Here is a 15,734-nt window from a genome sequence, read left to right as displayed (position 1 = left end):
AACAATGTCAGTATTCATCAGAAATATAGCAGGGTAATTATCTTTTGGTTTTTTTTAACTTCCTTTATTCATATGTGCATACAATGATTGGGTCATTTCTCCCTCCCCCCCCACTTCCCTTTCACCCACTTCCTCCCTTTCCCCCCACCCCCTGGCTTCCAGGCAGAAACTGTTTTGCCCTTATCTCTAATTTTGTTGAGGAGAGAGTACAAACATCAATAAGGAGGACCAGGGGTTTTTGCTAGTTGAGGTCAGGATAGGTATACAAGGAGATTCCTATTATTGCTTCCATGTACATATGTGTTACTTTCTAAATTGATTCTTCTCGAACTAACCTTTTCTCTAGTTCCTAGTCCCCTTCTTAGCAGAGTAATTATCATTAGGAGTGGTGTGAAAACAGGTGACTTGCAACTAGGATCACTTGACATTTTTGATCAAAATTTAAGGATGATAAATACCCATGGAATTGTCCATTCAGGGGTTCTAGTCCTCTGGGGAGTCAAGGTGACAATCTTCATTGGTTCTGTGAGTGGAGACAAGTTGTTGAGGACAGCAGCACCTGCTATTTCTTTTTTATCACGTGTCAATGTGGCTGAGTTCTTTAATCAGGAAAGAAAAGCCCTCAGCTGACACTGTAGAACTGAATTAAGGAGGACTAATGGATACAAAGTACATATTGTAGCAGATGATTCCTTGGGTTACCCATTATCTTTGTAATTCCATGTCCAGTATTGGGCTGGATTTATGAAAAAGATAAATCATTGATCGACTTTGGAGCCTCCCCTTGAGAATAATGTCTTTAAACCATTAATGCAAGGGAGCGTTCTCCACTTTTCAACCTTGAACCTTTCCTGTGTAGAGGATATCTGCCTTTGTTTAAGTTCTGCCTTGACATTTAACTGCTCTTAGGAGATGGGCCTGCTCATTTATGAGGTCAGTCCTACAAATAAACTAAAAGGTGATTCCTATAAGAAGTGAAGTAGAAACAATAAATAAAAGGAATCTGGTATTGTGTCACCTAAAGAAGGTCATATTTGTTCAAAGACTTTTGCCAAATAGTATTTCGTTATTGCAAGGCTGTGCCAAAGAGCCACAGTGTTTTTCATAACTATTGATACTACCCTGTTATTTTTTTCCCACATTGAGCTCAACATTTACATCTTGGCAGAAAGACCTTGTAGTGTACACACCCTTAAAAATGTTCCTCTGTGACATGATTTGTAAAATTTATAGCAATCCATCTTTAAAGTATCAGTTCCTAAAAAGTGTAAGTATATGAGATGGCTATTTGCAAAAGGATATTAAAGGGATAATTATAAGGAATTTAACTATATAAAATAATGCTGATTATATATATATATAACGCTGATGTTTAATATAATTTTTTATTGGATACAAACAATGTTTTACATCCAAAGGAACTAGATCCTTAAAAGTGGATTAATAAGGAAGTAGCCAGGTAGAATAGCAGGGGAAATATGACCACCTGAGTTTGGTCTCTAAAATACAAATAAGTACTAAAAATTAAATATATTCTGTATTTTCCTGAGCAGATATATTTTGTGATGAGAAATAAATTTAATTAAGATAATTTAATAAGTTAAACTAAAATTTAGTCACTGAGGCTTCAATTTGAAGTTGATACTCTTGTCAAAGAATGAAACACGAAGCTAGGTTTTGAGAACTATGAGGTAAGAAATTCAAAACATGGATTGACATACACAACATTCTTACTGGTTGTGTTTACTCTGTCTGTGTGTGAATAATATTTAGATGCAGTAAGCTAGATATATTTTCTAGCAAAATGTCGGGAAAGCCACAGGGGGAGTTACTGCTGACTGTTTCTCAGAAGACGCCATTAACCACTGCCCAGAGATGGTCTCCCCTTGGTCTTTCCCGGACTGTCTTATTCTGAGCTCTTTGTTTACCAAATCCTAACACGCTCCTCTTCATGGTGAAGGTTAACATCATGGACCAAACATCAGTAGAATATTACCTCTAATTTTTTCTAGAAGTGATGAAGAAGGTAGGAAGGAAAGAAGAAAGGAGGGAAGGAAGGAAGGAGGGAGAAGGGTGTCAAATTATATGAAGATGAACATTTTGTTCTTAAATAATGTATGAGAATAGGATTTCAGTATTTTAACAAAAAAATGTTCCTATCTAATTATTACCAGATAGTCTATAGCTGAGCAAGCTAGAAGTGGCTCTACTAGCACTATGTTAATTTTCAGCTCCCTAACTACTTTTTTGCAATAAGCATAAAATATTGTAAGGTCAAATATATTAAGAGAAGAAAGAATTGTGTTTGAGGTCTAAGACCTTCACAAATCTGAGCCTGTTTGTGCTCTATTAATTAAGTGATTTAGAGTTAGTGAAACAATAGTAGAAGAGTTAAAGAATTCAAGTAAAAAATCCCAATTAGACATCAGCAAACTAGTTCAGCTCTTTCATCATGTTTTGGGGATTTTGTTCCCTTCAGTTTCTGTCTTCATTTACAGTGACTACTTAAATCTCTGAAGTCATCATTAATCACTTCTAATTAATTGTTTTGACTGGAAAATGTACCTCTTTGGCAAAACACAGCAGTTTAATACAAATGTTTTGACATAACATAATAGGGAAATTCCTTATCAGAAAAATGGAAGACTAATTTGTAAGCCTCAACAGAAATATTTTTTAATCTTTTACTTGCCATTTTATGGATACAAGGTATGTCTTTTTCTAGACTTTGAAGGGAGCAAATTCACTTTAAGTGATGGAGCTCGGACTCTGACTCATGAGTACCATATGATTCTGGAGTGATTTTCTGTGTGAATTACCATTTTTGAGCAGGCCAAGTGTTGACAAGATGTGAAATATCAGGAACTTTCATGCTTAGCCTGTGGAAGTGTAAATTGATGTGCTTACTTTAGGCATTGACTTGAATATGACTGTATGTTTGCACCTGTGTACATCCTGAAACTGTAGTTCCTCCCCTGCAGAGACTGGTACACATATGTGCAATAGACATGAAGAGGAATGTTCATAGCAGCACCGTCTGCATGAACATAAAAAGTGTAGAACCATCACAAATGTCCCATCTGCATAAATGGTGATCTCTTCATACCATGAAATCCCATGAAGCATAAAAAATAAATGAATGGCAGCCTCTCAATGATGAATTACAGAAATCTCATTTTGTCACCAAAGATGACATATCATTTAAATAAGGTTCAAAAAATGCAAAAGTAAGCAATATGTTATTTAGGAGCAAAATATGTAGTAAAATTCTGATGAAAATTCAGAGAATGCTAAACACAAACTTTAGTTCATAATTACTTAGGGTTTGAGGTTTGAATGTGCAGTCAAGGAGGAATACACAGAGGTTTCTAGAGTTATTGCTACCATACTAGCATACTATTATTCTTTTTTTTGGAGGTTCTGGATTTGAACTCAGGGCCTCATGCTTGCTAGGTAGGTGCTCTACTGTTGAGCCACTCCTCCAGCCCAGCAAACTATTATTCTGAAAGCAGGTGCTTGTGGGGGAGGGGAGCTGTGTACACATATACAGGTGGGTAAGTTTTTTTTTAATAAAAGTAATTCAGATGAGGAAAGTCTTTACCATGCCTACCTATGATTCTTATCACTTTTGTAACTGTGATCAAGCTTCTGAGATACCCTTAGTTGTTTGCAAGACTCACTGGTATTTTTGACCTTGCTGGCCAAAACAATTTTTGATAGTGTAGTAACCTTGGAATAATGCATATAAACTTTTAAAATACTTGCCCCTTTATTAAAACACCATTCTCACTCATTTGTGAGTAGAAATCTGATTGTCATTTTCAGACATGTGAAGAACAGAGAGAGGGCTTCATAAAGAGATTTTTAATCTCTGAAATTTGTTAAACCAAGTTTCAATCACTAGTCATGGAGACAAATGTGGAAATTTCTCTAGTGTCTTTACAGGTCCATCATGATGCTATTTACATGAAGAAGACATGACCTTCATATATTTTTGCTTTAATAAAAGTGACTTCTAGGAGTCAGAGCTGAAATTGTGTCAAGAGCAATCACATCAACTACGAAGGTCATTTCATTGATTTATTCCAGACAAATTGGGTAGGTAGGAGAGCTGTAATCCATAGAATTTGAACTATTGACAAATACTATCGTCTTATCTATCTATCTATCTGTCTACAGTCTTTCTTCCTTGTAGATCATGACTTTCAAAGGAAATTCTGGCTTTTAGTCTTTAAAAAACCAGATATTTTCATCAACAGACATCTGCCTGTGTCTGTATCCATGCTTGTGGTTTTATATGTCTGAGTAAACAACTCCATTCTCTGATCACAATGGAAAAGAAGAATTTACTGTGGATTCAATTTATATGAGAAATGACATTTTATTTAGTTATGTACATTTTGAAAAGAATTTAAGATATACAATAAGGGTACTTATGGTAGCTATCACCTGAATTATTTGTTTTCTTCTTTCTGTGCCAGTTTTTTGATTGGAGTTAATTTTATTTGAGTGATCCAGAAATGAAAAGGACCACAGAAAACCACAGAAAAGCCTTAGGTGAATGAAACCTTTTTATAGTTCTTCTGTGGTTAGTGTATTCTCTTTTTAAATTGATGATTACTCCATCTAGATTACTTCAATATTATGTAGTGTTAGGAAGAATAGGTAAGCTTTTTGAAATTGCCAATAATGCTTTTATGTTTATAACTTTTAAGTCAACATAAATAATTTATGTTTGCTGTTTTATGATGGTGGTGTGGATATTATATTATATTTGGAAAGTGCTTTGCAGTTGATTAATAAATAATTTCATGATAAAAATAGTAAGGCAATTATATTAGTACTAAGAAAAATCACAAAAACTGCTTATTAATATAATTTATTGAAAATGTATGACTTTTACTGTGGTCCAGGCACTATGCTAAGCTCTGGAAATCACCAGAGAATATGGAAGTACAGGTATCAGTAGAATAAAAGAGCATTTTCCCCCATATGTGGGATGGATCACTGTTGAGCCTGCAAAAATAGGAGAGAAGGCCCCATTTTGATTAAAACAATTTGATTGCCTTGATTGAAATAACTGAAATCCTAAGTTTAATATTTCTTCGCAAAGTCTATAGCCTGCATATATAAATTTGGAAAACCCTTGAGTTTGGAAGAGTGTAGAAACCAAGGATATCAAAGGTATTTATTGAAAGCCCACAAGAAGCTATTTGTATATCTTTTCTTCTTGTTCTTTTGGACCTTTTTAATATGCTTGAGTTCTCTTATTCTATTTTAAAGTTACACTATTATTAGAATTCCATTAAAATGAGTACATTTCTTCCCACTGAATCCAATTTTGGAGCTTTATCCATACTGAAAAGAGAAGTAAAGGGTCTTCTTAACCTTTTTTAAATGTGCCACCAGTAGAAAAAATGTGGGAGCCACAGTTCTTACTTAACCTAACAGGTATAATCTTCTGACTCCTTCAGTTTAAGATAGATAGTTATAATAATTCACCTTTCATCTGACCCAGACGCAGATTCTTATAAAACTAGAGTCATTATGTAGATTTAGCTCAGTCTCGATCAGTAAACATTTGTTCAGTGTGTTTTGTTTGTCAAATACTCTTGGGGAATTCTAGAGATAAAAAGTCTAAGCAAGTTAAAGTATTTGTAAGTACCAATTGGGAAGAGAGAAATAGAAACAAACAATGTCAATATGTAATGAGAAAATATACAAGGAATGCTTTAGGAACAGATAATCTTAGGGAACAAGTAAACTTTAGGGTATGGATAACTGAACTACATGTTGAAGAATGTGTGCGTGTTGAGCAGATGACACATTAACCTGACATCGCTGAAGGATGGTTCAGGCAGAGCAGTTCTTGAGTACAGGTGTGAAACCACATGTGGGCCCAGAGCTACAACATGGGGTCTTCCTTAGGCATCAGGTACAAGTAATGAATAAGAGGAGATAAGGCTAGAGACCTAAACTGACACTCTGAATTAAAACCGCCTGTTTCAGTAATGGTTTTGTGCCTATCTATTCTGCTTGAATAATTAAAAAGTAAGTTTTTTGTGGCTGGAAGAATTCCAGTACCTTTGAGGAAAAAAAAAAAAAAACATGTGCGGTCAACCTTGTTATCTACTGGTCACTATTCTATAAGAAACAGTGGAAAATAACAGTGAATAACCTTGCCTTTGAAGAACTCACTGTCTATCCAGAAAAGATAGAACTATAAAAATTTCAAATGTTGAATAAGTAATCAGAATAATGATGGAAGTGTGGACAAAATATTGCATGGACCAAGAGAAATACATGTGTTCCCTTGTCTTCAGAAATTAAAGAAGGCACTTTCATTTCAGCAATAGTCAGACTTGGACTTAAAAACTGGAGAGGGTCTTTTTGAGGAGGAAGTGTCAGGAAGTAGATTTGAATCTTATCATTTGGGCTTTATATTTCAACTTAGGAATTTGACAGTCTTTGCCTAAGCAAAGGCTTCTAGCTAAGATTTTTCAAAGGACAAATATGTGATCAGATTTTTTTTACTTAAGAAAGATAGTCCATCGAGATGATGAACTGGATGGTGGGAGACTGATGACAGCTGCTGGAATGGAAAGCTGTTGTAATTGGCTAGATCATAGGTAATGAGACCTGAGTCAAAGCAGTGTGGAGCAGAGTGAAGAACATATCTGGAGTGATACAGACTCCCCCACCCAGTAGCTAGGGGCAGTCTTTTTAGGGGCTATTCCCAGCATCAAGCAGGGTTTCAGACTCACCCTGGGTTTACACTGAGTAAAAATTGTTTCTGTGCTGATGGATTTGAAGATTATCAAGAAATAAATGTTTGCTGGCAAAGGAAGGCAACACACAGTTATAGAAAGAAGAGACTAGAATCTAATGGACTATCAAGGACCATACATAAAGAGGATTCAGGAGAGGAAGAGAAGGAACTAGGAAATGATGCTGTCCTTAGATTAAAGGGAGAGAGACTTTAAGAAACGAGGTAGTAATCAACATCATCAACTGCTGCAGAAATTTCAATGAAAAGGGCAGAGAAAACAGACCTCAAATGTGCTCATTTGGATGTTACTAACACAGCTTGACTAGAGTAGTTTAATTGGTTGAGAAGTTAGCACTCCAGCATTCTCGAACAGCACTCCAAAATGATGGTCCGTGGACTGTCTCTGTCTTACCATTCTGTAACAGGGTAAGTGCAAAAATTGAGGTATTTTAAAATACCATTATAGCAACTTCACATTGCTTTTCACATTGAAGGCACCATCAGGAGAGTTATCCCTGAATGTTGTTGAACTTGGAGAATCTCCTATGGTTGTTGTTGCATGTTGGTTATGCTCTGCATGATCAATCATCTGTCATGACATATTTAGAAGCATCAATCAACTTAAAGATGGTTCAGATAACTAGAGTCTCAAGTATAGTTTGAGAAATGTACTATTCTAGAATAAAACTGAGAATAAGAAAATAATGAACTTTGATTGATTTCATTGGTGTCTTTAGGTTTCATCTTTCCTATATATTCAGTTCATCTTTACCCTCCCTCCCCCGCTTCTTTTTTTTTGCAAGTTTCTGTCCTGGCTCTTTTCTCCTGGGGTATAGTCTCTGCATTTACAGCCATAATGGACTAACAGTAAACCCATTTTGATTGGCATTTCTAGTGTTTGCCTGTGTCCCACAAGTACAAAAACTCCTCTGGGGTCCTGGAAAATGTGTGCTATGGGTAGACAAGACATCTTTGTTACTAATAGGTAACATACACTGGTGAAATGTGCCAATTAAAGTACATCACAAAAATTTTAAAAGCTCAAGAATAAAACTCTAGTGCTGTAACTCAAAGAATGCTTCTTCTAGAATGACTTCGTAAAGAAAAATGGGCCTGACAGTTTATTCCAGTGTTGGTGCTGCCTCTGTTCTTGAATATTTATCTCTGAATGCATTTATGTTCTTCCTACCAGAAGGCTCTAGGAAACAGGGTTTAAACAATACGTATACTGTAATTACTCATGAAAAAACAGGTTTGGAAAACAAATAGGAGATAATGTAGTTTATGTGATATTTTAGGCCAAATGTGACAATTTGTAGGATTTCTCTTTTATTGTCCCATCTTCTAAGATTCAATGTTACAAGGACATTACCTGATTCAATATCCATGCACTGTAGAGGTTTATGATCCAAGATACACATCAAAAAGAATTTTAATAAAGCTTGACAGATATATTGCACTAATAGTGCTGACATAGTAAAGCAGGACTTAGGGAGGGACTATAACACACTGATATTTTTTTAAAACGAGGCATTAGATCTTATAGATATGTGTTTGTAAGAAAGATGGAAGGTGTGTTATTTTATGCTATAGATTTTCTCCATTGGTGTCCTTGTGATTACAAACAAAGGTTATTCCTCTTCATATGTGTGCATTGTACCTCTTCATCGTGGTAAGCAATATTCAGCAGAAGTACAATGGATCAATCCCAGATGCTTTGAATATAGCAATCATCAGAAGCAATGTTGAAAGTCTACATTTTCTTGTGTCTAACTGGGGTATCTAGGAGTGAAAATAGACAGCTCAGAGTATCAGTAATAGGATAATGGTGACCTTGACACTCAGATGTAAGTAAAACTATAGCCAAAATCAATAGATATGCCCAGTTAACATCAAGTAACATTTAAGTAACTTGCATAAACAGAATTTTTAAATTCATTTTTGCCCTTGCAGCATGTGCTATGTGTCAAAAATGCCACTGCTATACTTAATACTCAGCAGAGAGCAGTGGATTTCATTTGGGAATTTTATCTCCTTCAGTTCATACTCTCTGAGAAAGTCAGGAAGACAAACTTTCTTGTGCTCATTTTGTGTGGGATTTTGACAATCAAAAAACAGTTGTTAAATGAACATTTTAAACTTTAATAAATATGTTAATTATGGAACCTTTTCTTTACATATTATTCTCATGCTAGATACAACTACCTCTCTCCATAAAAATATATTCATTTATAAATAATGGATGTTAAAACTTTCATTTGCTCTTGGCTTTCTAACAACACATTATCTTACTAAAAATGTATCAAGACATAAGGCAACATTTATTTTACTGCTTTTTTAATGAAAATGTACAGTCTTTAGAAAGAAGTACATGATTTCTGTACTGTAAAAAATAACACACAACCAAGCCCTCAGCAAAAGTCTTCATTTTCTTCTTCTGAGAATTTTGTTACTGAAATTAGGGGTTAGGCCAGGGAGAATTCAACTGTGCTTGCAATAAAGAATTTTATTGAAAAGGCAAATCTTATGATATCCTGCTGCATTTATAGGCAGAAGATAACTATACAAATATTTATGATAGTATTTCCATAAAATATCTGGAATATCCATTCTGGATTGGAAAGAAACATACCCTGACATTTTGGCTAGGATGGCAGATAGAATCCAGATTGAAAGTCTCTTTTATTTGTGCAAGTTTTATTTTAATTGTTAGTGTTAAAGTGATAGTTTTTTTAACCAGCAACAGTTTGATGTACCAAATTGTGAAACGTTTCTCTGCCGACTACCCAAGTCCTCCTTCTTGATCAATTTATGGTTTATCACTTGTGATTACAGGACAAAGAGAACTGGCAAAATGACAATTTTATGAGTTACCCAAACCAAATGGATTATTTTCCCCCTGAAATTACCAAGAAAATAAAAACAAAATTATTACTCTAGGTTAAATCAACTGGATATTTACTTTGTTTTGATCATCAGGAAAATAATTATGTATATTTTCATGTATTTTTTTCTGACAATAAAACTGATTTCTTCATCAAAAAATTATTTTGAAAACTCAAGAAAAATACAAAGAAGAGAATAATGAAATAATCATAAATTCCCTTTGAACAACAATGAGTAATTTTCTTGTCTTTGTGCATGTGGGGGGGGGGATGGGGAATTGAGTTCAGAGCTTTAGGTGTGCTAGGTAAATGTATTACAATGGAACTATACCCCCAGCCCAAGATGATTAATTTCAAAAGTCTGATTTTAGTGTTCCTCTAATATAATTAACATTGTAAAATCATGAGGGATGATTAACATTAAAATTCTACCTTTTCCATTTTAACATCATATGCATTTCCCCCTTTTGGTGTCATTTCTTTAATAAAATATGTCTATTTCTTAAAAATTTCTATGGCATCATTAACACCACGGAACTGCACAACATTAAGATCCCAAGGGGAGGTAGTATAGGAGAGAAGGAGGGTTAGAGAAGGAAGTTAAGAAGATGAATATGGTTGATGCACTTCCTACATAAGAATGCATACAGAATTTTTAAATCTGTTGAAATCACCATAAGAAGGGGGGGAATAAGATAGAAAAGAGAAAAATAGAGGGATGAACCAACTCTGGTTATAACACATATATACATGGAAATGTCACAAGGAAACTCCCTGTAGAGCTATATTAAACAAACAAAAATGTCTTCTCTCTTTTATAAAATTGGAAAACAAGATGGCAAAACAAGACCTGCCTGCAGCGGGGGGGGGGGGGTTGGTATCATTGGAGGGAGGAGGATTTGGGGAAAGGGTATAGGAGGGTGAATATACTATAGATACTGTGTACACATGTATGTAAATGGAAAAGCGAGACCTGTTGCAGCTATTTGAGGAATTAGGGAAGAGGGGATAAAGGATAATGATGGAGGGGTGAATTCAACTATGACATATTTGATATAAGAACTTTTGTAAATGCCACAAGGTACCCCCAGAACAAAAATAAAAATATTTCTATGACATCTTAAGGGATTAGTTTCCTGCCAATATATCTAGGGGATTTTCACAAATAGTAACCCCTTTATATTCCTACCAACAGAAGAAAACACATGTTTTAAGTGGCTTGTGTATGGTGTTCTTTTTTTTTCTTTTTTTGCATGACTTTTTTTTTATTGTTTTATTATTCATATGTGCATATAAGGCTTGGGTCATTTCTCCCACCTGCCCCCACCCCCTCCCTTACTACCCACTCCGCCCCCTCCCTCTCCCCCCCATCCCCCCAATACCTGGCAAAACTATTTGGCCCTTATCTCTAATGTTGTTGAAGAGAGAGTATAAGCAATAATAGGAAGGAACACGTGTTTTTGCTGGTTGAGATAAGGATAGCAATACAGGGAGTTGACTCACATTAATTTCCTGTGCATGTGTGTTACCTTCTAGGTCAATTCTTTTTGATCTAACCTTTTCTCTAGTTCCTGGTCCCCTTTTCCTACTGGCCTCAGTTGCTTTTAAGGTATCTGCTTTAGTTTCTCTGCGTTGAGGACAACAAATGCTAGCTAATTTTTTAGGTGTCTTACCTATCCTCACCCCTCCCTTGTATGCTCTTGCTTTTATCATGTGCTCAAGGTCCAATCCCCTTGTTGTGTTTGCCCTTGATCTAATGTCCACATATGAGGGAGAACATACGATTTTTGGACTTTTGGGCCAGGCTAACCTCACTCAGAAAGATGTTCTCCAATTCCATCCATTTACCAGCGAATGATAACATTTTGTTCTTCTTCATGGCTGCATAAAATTCCATTGTGTATAGATACCACATTTTCTTAATCCATTCGTCAGTGGTGGGGCATCTTGGCTGTTTCCATAACTTGGCTATTGTGAATAGTGCCACAATAAACATGGGTGTGCAGGTGCCTCTGGAGTACCTGTGTCACAGTCTTTTGGGTATATCCCCAAGAGTGGTATTGCTGGATCAAATGGTAGATTAATGTTTAGCTTTTTAAGTAGCCTCCAAATTTTTTTCCAGAGTGGTTGTACTAGTTTACATTCCCACCAACAGTGTAAGAGGGTTCCTTTTTCCCGGCATCCTCGCCAACACCTCTTGTTGGTGGTGCTGCTAATGATGGCTACTCTAACAGGTGTGAGGTGGAATCTTAGTGTGGTTTTAATTTGCATTTCCTTTATTGCTAGAGATGGTGAGCATTTTTTCATGTGTTTTTTGGCCATTTGAATTTCTTCTTTTGAGAAAGTTCTGTTTAGTTCACGTGCCCATTTCTTTATTGGTTCATTAGTTTTGGGAGAATTTGTTTTTTAATTTCCCTATATATTCTGATTATCAGTCAGTGTATGGTGTTCTTGACTCACTCTGCACCCTGAATCTACCTCCTTCCTTTGTTATGTATTTAATTGTTGATATTTTTTGACTGACATGACAGCTACATGTCTTAGATGAAGTTTTCCACCCCCCACCACAGGGAATAACAGGTGGAGAAGTAAAGCTAGGAGTAAGACTGATAGAAGAATGTTTGTTTGAAATCTATGAACAATACTTCTCATTGGGCCACAAATCGAACCCACATTGTAGAGTGGTAAACTGTGGTCTAAATTGGCCGACAGACATATTTTATATGACATGAGCTCTTTAAGATTTCAAATAATATTTTAAAATTGGGGAGGATGGACATGTGGATTTCTATAATTTCTTGGAACATATGACAACCCTGGACCTCTGACTGCATAGTAAAATCAGCTGGAGTTAATTAATGTTCAGTTTGAGTTTGTTTTAGGTTAAGCATCCATGTCCCATTGTGATGCAAGTGTGAGTACTCCCTTACTTGGCCTCAAAGTGAAGTTAGTATTTGTTTCCATCTATTCCAATGCTTGAACCTTTTATTCATCATACAGAAATGTTTTTCTGTTTCTTTCTTTACCCAAACTGAAAAATTGTGAACAGATAAGGTCAAGTTTAAAGGGAAAAAATGATAGGTGGCTTTTTTTTAATCTATAGAATATTCTAAATATTTAGTATAATATTGGTTTCTTTGTTTAAGGAACAATGGTAAGTGACCTTCACCCATAGTTATTTCTTGACTCTTTTACCTTTGAATTTGTAAAGCCTCTTTAAAGCTTGCTTTAAGCTATCAATATGAGGCAAATTATATTCCTTAGCTAAGTGAAAGCAAACCAATAGCTAAGAAAAGCTATATTATTTGTAGTTTGGGGACCTGGAAAAATCCTCCCTGCTTTAATGATTCAAGAATATTCTCATGTTCTGCACAACCAGATGTTTACATCTGCAGAAATGTACTGTAGCAAACAATGGCCTGGAAATTTGCTTAGCAATGTCATTACAACATCATCACCTTATCAACCCTGCTTGCTGCCTAATGCAAATGGAAGCTAACAGTTGTGGAGTACTTGTGAGCCACTGTGCTAAGTACTTTTCACATATTGACACTTAGACCTCCCATCAAAGCTATGAGATAGGTATGGCTATTATCGCCCAGGTTAGAGCAGGAACCTGGGTGTCACTGACACGGAGCCAGGCCGTAATTACACTCTGCCTCACACAGGTTGAGTCTTTGAATGTAACACTGCTTGGTCTATGGCAGTGCCATTCAATTAGTATAATGTGAACCACATGTGGAATTTTAAATTTTCTATAAGTATATTCAAGTAAAAAGAAACATTTAAAATAATCTTAGCAGCATTTTGTTTAACCTGATATATCCAAAACATTGTCACTCAAATATGTAATTAATAAAATTTTAATGTATATGTTTTAATTCTTGTAAAAATTATAAACTCCAAATTCCCCAAAAAAGGTCAAAGAGTGTTTTTAAGAGCTCTGAGGTATTTTAGCTCCTAAAAATAAGTCCTAATACTCAAGAAAGTGGCCTACCACTGAATTAAATGACTCACAACCACATCACTCATTTGTATCCAGATTTAGTTGAAGGCGTTTCCCATTTTTAAAATAATAAAAAAGATACCTTTCATATAACAGAACACTGAAGCATTGGCTTTCTTAGATTTTTCATTATATTAAATGCACATTTAGTCAAACTTCAGTGTGTATTTTGTGCTTACCACATATGTCAGTTTGGCCTGACCACATTTCATATGCTCAGGAGCCATCTGTGACTGATAGGTACTGAATTGGACTGTGCAGATATAAGTTTGATGCATGATTCTCCTATTTAAGGTAAAGAAGTTTTAGGAACTCATCCTAGGAATTCTCACCTCCTTAATTGGTTATCATAAAGTTCTCCTGGTTATAAGGAAAAGAAAAATATTCTGGCTTGCACAATGCATTTTTGTCTCTGATTGGAATGTTAACATAAATAAGATAGATTCTTTATTGAGAGATCTCTTGTCAGTGCCTCCGAGGCCTGATAGGTGATGCTGTTTGTGTTCCTAAGTGTGATAAGCATCCAGAAGGTTGCAAATCATCACGGACGGATTACTCTGTGATTTTCAATCTGCCTTAGGGAAGTGGAAGAGACTAATTAATAAAGCAGTTGGCAAGAATCTATGGGTGTCAGCACCAGCAGCAAACACAATAAGTAAGTGCCAAATTATGGTTATGGGGAGGGGCTCTCTGAGATGTGTAGCTCTTAAGAACGGGTTTTAGTACTCATGAAAGTGGCCCATCACAGTGATTCTGGTAACTCAGAATCACATGACTTGTGTTTTGTGGATTGTAGAGCATTTCAACTTTTTTCATTTAGAGGGTAATTTTCAGGTAATGGTACCTGAAACATTTATTATCTTGATTCCTCTAAGCCATTTTGGAATATAGTTTTTTTTTTAAAAAGAAAGAAAATTCCAATTTTAGTGAATTGCTACTTGGGTACACAGAGATAATACACTAGTAGTTTGACAAAATTGACATTCATCCTCCCCAAATCCCTGTCACCATCAGGACAAAAGTTCTCATGAGGGCGATCATGTCACATTCAATAGTTCCTATTAATTTTTAAGAGAGCTTTATGGTTATGATAGTTTCATCACCCCTCTACAAGTTGTGACTTGTTGGGTTTCTCTTTGGAATCTAGATGAGATCACTAGCAGAAGTGGCAGCAACCATGTTCTGGGTACACACAGCTTCTCCCAGGCTCGTAGAGAACTGATGTTAGACTTATTTTATAATTCTATTCACTACATTAATTTACAATATGTAAAGTGATTTATTGTGAGAGTTAAAATCATTCCCCTCAAGAGAACTTAGAATATTAGGTTAGCAGGGTTTTTTTGTAAACACAACTTTGACTCAATTTCAGGGGGCAAGGCAATTTAATGTCAGCATCTCATAATTTTAGCTATACAGTGCTATTTTCTCTCTACTTTCCCTGCTGAGTCAAAAGATCTACTTAAGAGGGTACAAGTATGTCAGAGTATTTCCAACAGAGAGAAAGTTCATGAATAACTTCTGTTCTCACTTTGCCCTGCTCTAGAGCTGACACTTCCTTTTAGATACTGAGCAGCCCCACGTGGACAGCTTACTAATGTCAAGACACACAACCTCTATAACATCAGTATAGGTCATTTTCTTTCTATGTTGCTTTCCTTGTTTATCTGCTGAAATCGCAATTCTGATTGTCCCAGGTACAGGCTATTGCCACATCAGAGCAACTCTCCCAGCTTTGGGTTCTGTATCTAAAGAATATCTTTGTCAAATACCATTTGAAAATACAGCATTGTTCATAAATCCTATCCATGTATTGCTTATCAATTCATCTGAATATTTGCTAAATTCCTGGCTTTTTGGTAGGCCTAGAGTAGAAAAGTCAGATCTTGTCAGTCACAAGAGATTGACAAGTCTGAAGTCATCTGCCTCATCTTGCTGCCCTTAATTAATCATTAATTCCAATTCCATGCCCAGTATTTTACAAGAAAATTTACTGGTCTTGCCCCTGAGGAAAGCTTTTGTGACAGTTTCTCTGCATTTTCCTTACCCATCATGCCTTTCTGTTCCCTTCCTT

General features: G+C 35.7%; 1 protein-coding gene across 4 annotated transcripts in view; it reads left to right on the top strand.

Moving 5' to 3' along the window:
- Nucleotides 1-15,734, top strand: part of Gpc6 (glypican 6) — a 1,113,645-nt gene that overhangs the window by 545,655 nt on the left and 552,256 nt on the right. The window lies entirely within an intron of this gene.

Source organism: Castor canadensis, chromosome 10 (genome assembly GCF_047511655.1).
Source record: "Castor canadensis chromosome 10, mCasCan1.hap1v2, whole genome shotgun sequence".
NCBI classification, from domain to species: domain Eukaryota; kingdom Metazoa; phylum Chordata; class Mammalia; order Rodentia; family Castoridae; genus Castor; species Castor canadensis.
This window is presented reverse-complemented; position numbering and strand designations above follow the sequence as displayed.